The 12,938-nt window shown below is 34.3% G+C and overlaps 1 non-coding gene across 1 annotated transcript; it reads right to left on the bottom strand.

Moving 5' to 3' along the window:
• Positions 1-11,699: 11,699 nt before the first annotated feature.
• On the bottom strand, positions 11,700-11,831 carry LOC129472759 (small nucleolar RNA SNORA72). Its single transcript, XR_008654042.1, has one exon. It is a non-coding gene; the product is annotated as a small nucleolar RNA SNORA72 (small nucleolar RNA).
• Positions 11,832-12,938: the final 1,107 nt, after the last annotated feature.

The raw sequence follows: 12,938 nt of genomic DNA, 5'->3' as shown, positions 1-12,938 counted from the left end.
TTTCATAATAAAGATTAGGAATCTTCATATATCAAAGTATCACTTTCAAGCCAGATACCATTTATGATTTTATTATTTGTACAGGAAATATGTAGCCAGAGGAAATAGCAAATGCAAAGACATATAGGTGTGTGAAGGCCCAGTGTTTGAGAGAACTACATATAATTCCAGTTCTAGAATAGAAGGTTCAACATGAGGAGTGGCTGGTGGCTGATGAAGCTACAGAAGTATAAAGGGGATCAGTTAACAGAGTCTCCTCTGAGGGATTCTAATTTTTTTAGGTTTGCCTATTATAATACGAACTCTCTTAAAGGAGAGTAGAGAAAATGCCATCAAAGGCATAAGTACGTTGTTGCTGAGCTACAAAAACCACATAAAACACAAAGATGCACATACACAGAAAACGACAGATGAAAAAGCCTTGCACTGGAACTTTGAGACAAGAAGAAAAGGAATGTGGAACGATGCGACATTATCTCTACATGCTGAATTTTATTTTTAAATAGATGGTATAGTTCTGCATAGGCATAATAATGCTGAAATCTCCACAGCTAAATTCAGAGCTCTTTTGTTAAACATTTTGTATAATACCAACACATTTCTTAACAAGTTCACAAAATGAAATTGCTGATGGAATAGGCATTGGCCTGATGAGCGCATAAAAACAAATTTTGCTCCTAAGACCCAGGTAACCTGGGCCTTCAATTCCCACTCAGTCTGCAAGCTGATTCTCTGGGTACCGCCTCTCTAGACACTTGCTGGTGCGTAGATGGATGGCGTTAATTTCAGATTGGGAGATCTGGTAATGCTGTCCTGAACCCTGCAAACAAGGTCGGACATTTGTAGAAGCTGTTGCCCGTCAGAGAAACATAGGCTTATTTTGTATGCGTATTTTGTCTACAAATTACCTCAGAATAATTCTATGTGTGTCAGGGAACATAATAAATATTTCCATGTTTACCTTTCCTATGGTTTTCAGCAGGAAAAACAGAGGATTTCCTTGGTTTAATTAGAGAACACCTTGCCATCAGGCTAGAAAGCATCAGTTGTCTGGAGTACAGCTGAAAACGATGTATGTTTATGATAATTGGTAAAGGTGGCATTTAAACTCTTTAAGACCTTATCTAATGAAAATTGGGAGATGGATGACAGTCTTTCAACATCTCCTAGCTCCTTTTCACTCGTGATTACCCTGTGATGCTTCTCTCCTCCTCGTGTTTTTGTTCTTTTATGTAACTGAAGGATGACTGACCTTGGCATTATCATCATCTAATCAAATTCGGCCAATATTTCCTCAGCAGTAGTTATGCACAAAACTGTGTAGGTACTGCAGAATAGGGTCACTGCCCTTAGAGAGCTTTTAATTTAGATGAGGAGACAAGGCATTTACAAAAGAAATAGTTTAATAACAACAATAATGTGAAAAGCTACTACTACAGAGCTGTTTGGTAGTTTGGTTCCTGCCCACAGTTTACACGACATCCAAGAGGAACTGGTAATGTGGTGTAATCAAAATTTGTGACTAGTATTATATCCCCTCATCCTCCCATTGTCACTAGCATAAAATCTGACAGATTGAAGATTCAGAAATGACTCCAAGGTATTGGGCTTGGGTGACAGTCAATGATTATATTCTTCACAAAGACAGAAGGAAAACAAAGGGAGCTATTTTTAAAGAGAAAATGCGTCTAAAACACTGCTTTGATGATGTTATTATCCTACTCAAAAAATGCCCATGACTTCCTGCTGGCTGCTTGTAGAGTTTGGTAGAGCAAAATGATTACCTTTAGCAGCCTTCATGCTAGGGAGTGGTGACACAAGATGTAATAAACTGGACTCTCTGCCACTGAACTCAGTGTAAATAAAGAGTCTTGAAAGTGGGTAAACACCTTGAGAAAAAGAAGGCTGTGGATCAAGCTAAGAAGAATTATTAGAAAGCACACACACCAGCCTTCTGGAATACCATTAGTGGGGAAAAGTCGCAGAAATGAAAGCAGTGACAGTAGGTACACATGATTCTGGCTCTTTGCGTCTGTGGCAGCACATAAAGATATATTAGACTTCTAGAGAGGAACCTGACCCATGGCCTGGGGGCTTCTAAGCTCCTTGACTGGGGAGGTACCCATCTTTCATGGCATGATTAGGAACTGAGATTCAATACTGGTACGACATCACAGAACCTGGGCTCAAATGTAGTCCAACATCTAAGCACTCTTTGGTTGAGAGAGCACCAGAGTCTCCCTCCCCTGGAGCAATCAGGAAACCAGGTCCAAGCCTTGAGACTACAGCTATAAGGCTAGTGGAGTGCTGATCTATCACTCCAGTATTTGTGGTTGTGGGAGTCTTATCCCCACCACCAGCATGATCAAGGTGTGGGGCCCAAGTCCTCTAGTTACAGCTATGCAGCCTGGCAGAACCTTGCCCTGAACTGACATTGTAGCACTGCCAAGATTGATTGCCTTAAGCATTCAGTGTACCAGTTTCTATGAAGCTTTGCTGCAGCCAGTCTAGAAAGAATGTCTTGCAGTAGTTAGCCCTAATCTTCAAATGTTAAGAAGTAAAATTGGATTTGGGAAATTCTAAATTTAGGGGTCAGGAGAAGGGAGAACCACCTAAAGAGACAGAAAGAGTATCCAAAGAAGTATAAGGTGAATGAGAGTATTCAGGGCCACAGAGGCAAAAAGAGAAATGAACTTCAAGTAAAGAAGGACATTTAATTTGCTCAATGCTAGTGAGGCTATAGGGAGAATGCAGCATAAAAGATGTAAGATTTACAAAGAAAGGGGTATATTAATGAGCATGTTTCAGTAGTGTTATATAGTTAGAAACTAGATTAAAAGTTGTTAAGAAATGAAGAGTGGTAAGAAAAGATGGAAAGAGGGGCAGGGAGAAGAAGGCAATAGTTTGAGATAGGAAGAGGCAGCAACAAAAATCTTTCTTATGTCTACCACAGAGATAACCTGAGCTCTTGTGAGAGGGTCTATGGAGGATGGAGAAAGTTAAGCTGGTTAGAAAGAAATTGTGTTCTCTGACAAATGGTTTCTAGTTCTCATGAATTAACATATATCAAAATTAAAGATCAATGAGGTCTTAAATAAGCTGATTGCTTTCATTTGGTTAAGACTAATTTTATGATTCTTTACTCCAGCTTAAGAGAATAGTCCTAGCAGTGGTTTTTCAGTCACCAAGGCTAGCTAAGAGAATTGTATTCTGGCTAGGACACTTTTTTATGATCCTTCACATGTCATCTTCAATCTACTCCTTTATTACATATCAAACAGCTCTACCTATACAAAATAGCATAAGCATATGTATTTCCCCTCCCCTAGAAACTCCCATCAAAATAAATATGGCCAAAATCAGGGGTGGATAAACTGCATGGGAATTTTCCTCTTTTCCTGAAAAATTATATTTTTAACTTCTATTTGTTACAAAGGCAAGAACTAGGAACAAGTGGATTGAAACATTTACTTTTTCTTGTTGGAGACTCAGCACCCTATAAATGTAATTTTACATTTTTAGTATTTTTTGAAATGTAATATTCACTCAATAAATACAGAAACTGAGGCACAGGAAACTTAAAAACATTTTTAGGATCACAAGAAAGGGGAATAAACGTACCAGCTATAAACAGCCAGGTGTCTCTGATTATTTTCATTTAGTTTTCTACACTTTTCTGTTGATCTTGTACAGATGAAAGTAGAGCAGTTTGTTTTGAAGATACAAAACCATCTCGTATTAGTCCGTTCTTATGCTGCTATAAAGAACTGCCTGAGACTGAGTAATTTATAAAGAAAAGAGGCTCAACTTACTCACAGTTCCACATGGCTGGGGAGGCCTCAGGAAACAATCATGGCAGAAGGGGAAGCAAACATGGCCTTCTTCACATGGCGGCAGGAAGGAGAAGTGCCAAGCAAAAGGGGGAAAAGCCCCTTATAAAACCATCAGAACTCATGAGAACGATAAGGAGAATAGCATGGAGGTAGCTGCTCCCATGATTCAATTACCTCCCACTGGGTCCCTCCCATGACTCGTGGGGAATATGGGAACTGCAATTCAAGATGAGATTTGGGTGGGGACACAGCCAAACCATATCACATCTTATCCCAAAGTTGAGCTTGAGCTTTACATGTTGTTGGATTTTTTTTCTGTTCTGGATATTTTTACTATTTTGAGGCTTGATGGCCTTCTTTAAGATATGTCTAAGCAATACCATAACATACAGTATTGTCAGCCAAGGTCATCTGAGTGATAATGTCAGTTAAAATTATAGCCTGGTATCTTGTAGAGTCATTTAACCGGTTGAATAACTGTTTTTTGTTCCCTTTACTTTTCAATTCATCAACCAGAAACATATCCCTACAACATACACCTTTACATCTTATACCATACACAAGATATTTACTAAATTACATCATATTAAGCAAAAGAGTTAAAGCTTTTTCCTGCTTCCCAATTCAGATGCTTTGTTACATCATTGAAAGTTTCTCAGCATGTATCAAAACGATAGATCTTCTTTAGTTTGTATTTGAGATTTAGGGGATGTTAGCTAGAGCCAGTAATAATTACATTCAGAGAACAGGCATATGGTCTAATTCACACTATCATTTTTTCTCACAATTGAAAGATGCCAGTTTTTAAAAATACATGATTATTCCGCCTATAGTGGTCTGCCTTGCCAATTTGTAGGTCACAGACTCCCGTACGCTAAAGCTGGAACTCATAAATGCTTTATGGAATATCGTTTCAGTAGTAGAGATGGAGATTGCAGGGGCCAGATGGGACAGTATTCATGGCAAAGCATAAGACTAGAAAGATCATTTACTCTTTTTTTTTGTCCTGTTGCTCTAAAGATCTTTTCCCTACAACCATTAAAAGCACTAAAAATAAAGTAGTGTTGTTCCAAAGAGTCCACTTGCAGTAATTTTTTTAAAAGAAAAATGTTTATATTACAAGGAGAATCGTGATATGAAAAATTCAGACATCTGTTCTCTTCAGCTGACTACTGTATCCTGCTGATTCCACCTCAAAAATACTTCTCCGGTTGTCCTGCAAATATAAGCCCTCAATACTTCCTACTTGGATTATTGCAATGGTTTATTCCTTGTGTACCCCAGGCTTGCCTCTGCACATGTATGACAAGATATATCACTGAATTTATCCACCTGTATATAACATATAATATATTTTACTTCCATGTCATTTTTATTTTTTTCTTTCTTCTGCCTGCACATAAATTCCATGAAGGCAGATATGGTTTTGTTCACTGGTGTTTCTTCATCTTCCAGAACAATGCCTTCTATTACTATATGCTAGAGGACAAATAAAAAAAGTGTCATGTATTCATACTCAATTCCTCTCAGTAAATATTTTCTGAATAAATAATTTAAATTTGTAGAGAATATATATCTTAGAATTATATAGAATATATATCTTAGATTGCAGGGAAGTTTCTTAAGAATTGAGTAATGAACATTCTTTATCACTTTTCTGCCATTCCCTTCCTTCACTCTGCTCACTGGAGTAGAGACGGATGGCTTGAGATGAAGCAGTTACTGAGGACCATGAGACAAAACTCATTTGTAAGAATGGTGAAGTAACTAAATCTACAAAGTCAAGATACCATGTCTCATTATGAGATAAAATTAAACATCTATCTTATTTAAACCACTATTATTTTTGGGTTTCTCTTACAACTGAATTTATCTTTATGGATGGAAATATAATGTAATATATAAATTATTTGGAATGACATGTCCTATCCAAATTCCTCACATTTTTTAATCCTCTGTCCACTGTCATATTTAATTTTATAGCTATGGTTGCCAACAAGAGGCTCAGAGAGATTTAAATGGCACAAGGACATAGTTTTTTGGCCAGTAAGAGTTCAAACACTTATTTTTCCAACATTAAAAGTCATGAGTTACACATAAAATCTAGGATTTGGGAGTCCAAATGCATCATAATAACAAAGCTGAGTTTAGATGAGGCAGATGTTCTGCATTTCATCACAGTCTTTACACCTTCCACTAATCCCCATTAATCATCACACCTAGCCTGTTTCACACACTTAAATTACTTATTGGATGTATTATGGAAAACACCACATATAAGAAGTTCTCCTTTGTTCTTTCTTCTATTCAACCAATGCTTTTGAACTACAGTACTCCCATTCTAAATAATGTGAATATGGTGGTTACAGGGACTACAAAAGTCCTTACATTTTAGAAACTACAAAAGTCCGTACATTTTAGAAACAGAAGACAAACAATCACCAAGTAAACAGAAATGCAAATAGATATTTTCTGATAGTTCTAAGTATAATGGAGATCATGAAAAAACATATGGATGGAGAGACAGTGACTCATGTTAGGGAATGGGATCCTGTGGATTAGATTATCAGGAGAACCTCTCTGAGGAGAGGCCATTTGAACTGAGACCTGAGTGACAACCAGGAGTCAGTTATTCAAGATCTAGGCAAAGGCAATTTTAGGTGGATGGAATGGCACCTAAAAATAACCTACAATAAAAATGAGAAAAAATAAACTTTCTCAGACAGAAAAATAATTTCTGGTACATCATATTTTACAAGGTGTTGTGAGCCATAGCTATCTAGGAATTCTCCCAATTTTCCTGGGACTATAAAAATGACAAAAAGACATCCTCTTCTTGGTCATACATAGTGGCTGAAGCCTGTAATCCCAGCACCATGAGAGATGAGGCTGCCGGATCACTTGAGGCTGGCCAACATGGCAAAACCCCATCTCTACTCAAAATATAAAAATTAGCTGGAAATGGTGGAGCACACCTGTAATCCCAGCTACGTGGGAGGCTGAGGCATGAAAATCACTCGAACTCGAGAGGCAGAGGTTGCAGTGAGCAGAGTTTGCACCACTGCACTCCAGCCTGGGTGACAGAGCAAGACTCTGTCTCACAAAAAAAAAAAAAAAAAAAAAAAAAAAAAAAAAAAAAAAAAAAAAGAAAGAAATCCTCTTCTCTATTTAAAACTTTCAATTTCTAAAAAAAAAAAATAAAAGGCTGATTTTTGCTCAATAATCCCAAAGGTTGATTAAATATGTTAAGCTTAACTAATGGAGGGTAATGGTGTCCATAAAATGTTAATTGTATAAACACAACAGATTGCTAGGTATACATATGCTTCTGTTCAGTCTTCTACTTTTCCATTTTGTTTTATTCAAAATATGCTGAAAGTTATTAGTTCATGAATCTCAAAAAGCAGACTGATGCTCATCTCTTAAGCAAATGTTTAAAATATAAATTCCATTTAAATATCAGTGTAAAAACTGAAAGCCTTAGTTGACTAATTTAATGATATAACAACAGCTCTGTGAGGAAAACTGAGCAGTCTATGATTATCATATAATCACAACACACACACACTCAGAAACACACATAAGTACATTTTCTTTTAAAACTCAAGTTCACTTAGATTGGTGGAAAAGCTTCTTTCTTAAACAGCAATTTAAAAGTATTAAGTATTAGCATTTTTTCATCAACTCAATAAATTTATCTTGATTTTTTGCAACTGAAAGAAATGTTGAGTTAAAAAAATTAAACCTTGGCACGTACCCTGGGTGGTGAGTGCATATGTATACAAACAGCCATTCTTAATTAAGGAAACACCGTATCACAAATAATCAGAGCTGAGCTTTTTGAAACGTTCCCTCCTATGCCAGCATAATATTCAATCACCATCAAATTTTCTGCATTCTGCATAATGCGCTGGTAATTAACCTCATAAACTTATTTTCTGAGCAACTCTCATAGTTGATAAATGTAGGTAAGGGCAAAACTCAGCAAGGTTATTGAATAACAGTCAGTGCGTCCAGAATGAAAAATAACTCACCTTCTTCTGAAATAAGATATGAATAGACTTTACCCTAGTAATTGATATTGCTGCATTTTGCATGAAGATAGGGTATTTTTCATTTAAAGCTCATGTGTTAATTTTCCTTCATAGATAAGCCAAAAACTTTAACTCTGTCATCAGACCTTTGGCATCTCCTTGTTTCAGTCTTGGGACTCCGCCAATACACAGCTATTCTGTATTTGAACTTCCATGCTGGGGCTGGGGCATAGATAGTCACCAGAATTCACTTTGTTTTCAACCAGATTCAGATTAAAAGAAGTCACATAAAAACCAAATGCTACTCCTATTAAGCAAGCATATGACAAACATTCGTCTGAAAGACAAGGAACCCTAAAAATCAGCATTAACGAAAGCTAAAGATAAAAGCTATTATAGGAGAATGATGATTGGGACCAAGCAGTGCCAAGTGATGACATTTTGCAACAATCTCCCAAAGTCACAGTGATTTGGAATCTTCAAATAACTCTGAAAAATTAATTAAGAGACTTGTATTCCAGTCCAGCTCTGCACACCTAGCTGGTGGTAAGACCTTAAAATTCTCATTATGTTTCTAAGAATCTTAATTTCTTTATCTGCACAAAGTGGAGATTGGCCTTGAATACTCCTTAGGCCCCATCCAAAAATAAAATTTGTATGACATTGGAATGATTCAACTGTTTTCTTTTTTATTTGGAAAATATAAATTACATATTTCCTAAAGCGAGAAGCAATTGTTTATGTGAGTAACAGCTTTTATCATAGTTTCTGGTTTCAAAAAATCTTTCAGTAGCTTGCCACTGTCCATGTAACAAAGGTATTATGGGTCACATGACCCTACAGAATCACATCTCTATATTTTATACTCATCTCCCACCTATTGCTATAAATCTTCATTTTAAATTACAGGATAACTAACTATGTGTAGTTTTCTGAATATGCAATTCTATTTCACTCTATTGCCAATACTCTTTTCTACCACCACCATTTATCCAGTTAACTTCTGTTTGTAATCAAAAGCCTGCTTCCCTAAAGATTATGTTGTGCCAAACAGTTAATCCCTTCCTCTTCTGTACTATCCTTTTGTCACTATCCTTTTGTACTATCCTTTTGTCATACCTCTTTTCTGTCATTTACATTATGAGCTATCATATTCAATTCAACATAAAACAAAGCTTATATTATGTTCTTCCTTACATTACCTAGCACAATGCATTATAGGTAGGAAATGCTCAGTATGTATGGATAAAATTAAAATCCTTGATCTTTTGATTTTGAATGATCCTTTGTTATATGTGCTGATTTAGTTCCATTTACCTTAATAAGCTAGTTTGAGAATATACTTAGGACTTGTATTGGTCAGTTTAGTAAAACATCTTAAAACAGTCAATTACTGTTTGACTGTACAGTATCAATCATAAGAGTAAAAATTGCAACACTTGTAGGAATATTTCTATACTATAATAGGAAGATAGCAAATATTTCTTCTGTAGTTTTAAAGTGTAAATAAATATCAAAAATTCTTAAGACATGGCCAGTATTTATAAAGACAATCAAATATTTTAATGAGACAGTTGAAAAAATTGTAAGCTATGCTTCTAAATAGCAGGTCAGTAGTTTTACATCCCATAATTTGTGGAAATCCAAAATGTTGGCTAATGATTAACATGACCAGTTACATTTCAAGATACCTCTTGGTTTATGCCATTTTCACTGAGAACAAATCCAATGTCTCAGGAAAACAAACATTGTTTCTTCATGTTTTAAAAAATATGTCCTCCTTATAGATACATACATAGATAATAGAAATGTGTATGTCTACAGAGCATATACATGTTTTAAATATTAATACTCAGTTGCTAAACATAGATGTGCCATTTGTTGGTAAATGTGCTGTAGTATACTAAATGAAATGAGCCAGGCCCCAAAAGAAAAATACTTCATGATTTAACTTGTACATGGAATCTTTATAATTTGCATACATAGAAACAGAGTTGGATAGTGTCTATCAGGAGAGGGGAGAAAGCGGAAATAGGAAGTAAGTCAAAAAGTACAAACTTACAGCCATGTAGGATGAATACATCTAGAAATGTGATGTGCAGCATGAGAAATATAGCTAATAATATTGCATTATATGTTGAAATTTGTGACAACTGTAGATTTTAGGTGCTCTCATCACAGAAAAAGGTAATGAAAGGTGATGGATATGTTAATTTGCTTGACTACAGTAATCATTTTATAATATATGTATATCAATACATCTTGTAAACCTTAAATTAATATAATAAAAATAAATTTAAAATGAAAAATCTTTAGATTTGTAATAATGGTTATTGTAAGTCATTTAAAATTTAACATAAAAAATTCAATGTGTAATAAATAATGACCTAGAACATGCTGTAGAAAAAAGAAAGTGCCAAGTTCAAAAACACTGATACATAATTTTTGAAAGTACAGCAATTAAAAGTATGCCTTGGACATGGTTGATATTCAACATATATTTTTGAAATGAAAAAAGACTATCAGAAATGATTGCTATTGTGATGTGACTTTTTGATTTTGTTTACTTTTATCCATTTAATTTTTACTTTTACTCTATTTTCCCATTTAAAAAATATGCCCAGGATCAAATCTTATTCTCTCACAGCCACAGATATAATAATTTCAGATAAAGTGAAAGAAGTGATGATATTGAAAGAGTAACCAATATTTATTTCTTTATTTTATATTAAAGATAAACTAAAAATACCTGAATATACTTTCTTTTGTGACCATTTTTTTCAATGTTGTGCTTTGTGTGTGTGTATATATATATAGTGTATATATATAAATATATATAGTATATATTTTCTAAGATAAACAATATTATTCTGAGCAATTAACTCCCTAACGTCTTAATTAGTATCAAATATCTCTTAAACGTTCATTTTAACATGTTGCTGAGACAGACATTCATTATTTGTTATTTTATTTTTTATCTAAGAAATTGCATGTCATCACAAGAAACATATATATATATATACATATATATATACATATATACATATATATACATATATATATACATATATACATATATATACATATATATATACATATATATATACATATATATATGATACTTAACAATTGCTGGTTCAGTGTAAGAATGGATGGATGAATGGATAGAGAAAGGGATGGATGGTTGCATGATTCAATGAATAATAGGGAAATGAATAACTGCTTATATAACTAAGGCAAAGGGGTCATCTAGGGAGTAGCTGACAAATTGGTGACATATATATAGCATCCAGAGTAAGTTTGTTCACAGTATTTCAGGATTAATTTTTATTTTTTCAATCTTTTTCACATTGTCTCATATTAGCCAAACTCATAGAACTGATGTAAAATTGAATGCTAATTTAATAACTTACAAAAAGAAATATAACTGCTAGGTAGACAATACTTACAGTTTTACTGGCCAACTTATTTACTTTGCAAGAAATTACTTGGAAAGTCAAAATACAAAGACAATGTTGCTAATGAAATATAAATTAGTACAAGGGGTGTTAAGGTAAATGATTATAATGTTAAACCATGTCATGTCCAGTGAATACTTCAAAATTGGTATTGCCAAATTTGGCTTCTGTTGAAAATGTATTTTCTAGGATAATCAATATTATTCTAAGCAATTAACTTCCTAATTTCTTAATTAGTATCAACTGTGTCTTAGACATTCATTTTAACATGTTGCTCAGATATTCATTATGGTTATTTTATTTTTTATCTAAGATACTGCATGTCTTCACAAGAAACATTTTAAAAATATGATAACTTTTTTTTCTTTTGTCTGGTTTATCACCAGCATTTATAAGACCAGAGCTAGGAAATGGGCTACATCTGGGCACATATGCATGGTCTTAATGTAGCAAATGTTTAGCCTGTCCTGACTCTCACATAATCAGAACATTGAGGATATTCACAGAAAATATGATAACACAACGAATGTTAGAAAAACAACCAAACATTTATTGATACAAGATAGGATACTAATGTCAGAAGAAATGCTTAATTCAATTGGTGGGAAAGAATATCAATAAAAATAATTATTTGGTATCACCTAAATTGAGATACATCAATTTCACTAATGCTTTGTGAAGAACAGTTTATAACCAGGATAAATTCTAGACAGTTTTTGTTCTTTAGATTCATGATAAAAATAATAACAATTACATTGAAGTGAATAATGTAAATGATATCTTTAAAACTGTTACTGAGAATTGTTCTGGCAATATGACAGCCTTGATGTTCTGAAAAACTATGCAGTATTAAACACCTAGGAATGCTGAATAAATTTCGACAACTGTATCTTTAAATGCATAGGAGAGCTCTCAAGAGGCTAAAGGAAAATCCAAAGAGGGCCAAAACAAAAAGAAAGTTGACACCAAAGTGATAAGCAAGAACTGAAGCCACATCTGTTCTATAGATACTTGATGATACCAGAAACCCAAAACTGTGAGTACTAATCATCACCTGGAGAAAGGAGGAAAAGGTCGTGATGGACGGACGGAATCCTCACATACATCCAACATCTTTAAGCTACTACATCTCCAGTACAAACATAGGCTAGAAATACACACACACACACACACACACACACACACGCACATGCCAGTAAAACAAACGAACAAATAAGACAGCAAATTTTAATAGGGGTGTTTTTTTTTCCTGCTTTGGTTAAGACTTTGGGGAAAAATATATGCAATCACTGGCCTAAATTAAAAAGAGTTAAGATTTTAATTAAGAATACTTACACAGTTTAGAAAGCCATAGCCAAAAAAAATCACTCTAATTAGTAATGATAGGTGAAAAAAGATATATAGATATATAGATAGATGAAAAAAGAGATAGGAAAGAAAAGAAAGGAGAAAGAGAGAGAGAAAGAAAAAGAAAGCAAGCCAGCCCTAAAAGCGACTAGACAAAAAAGACACAGAAAATACAGAAGACATGAAAATAATGACAGCAGATTTCTTTTGGGAGAAAAGACTATCCAGAAAACAGTAGAACAATATCTTTAAAGTATAAAAAGGGG

The sequence above is a fragment of the Symphalangus syndactylus genome, chromosome 22, assembly GCF_028878055.3.
Source record: "Symphalangus syndactylus isolate Jambi chromosome 22, NHGRI_mSymSyn1-v2.1_pri, whole genome shotgun sequence".
Taxonomy (NCBI): Eukaryota; Metazoa; Chordata; class Mammalia; order Primates; family Hylobatidae; genus Symphalangus; species Symphalangus syndactylus.
This window is presented reverse-complemented; position numbering and strand designations above follow the sequence as displayed.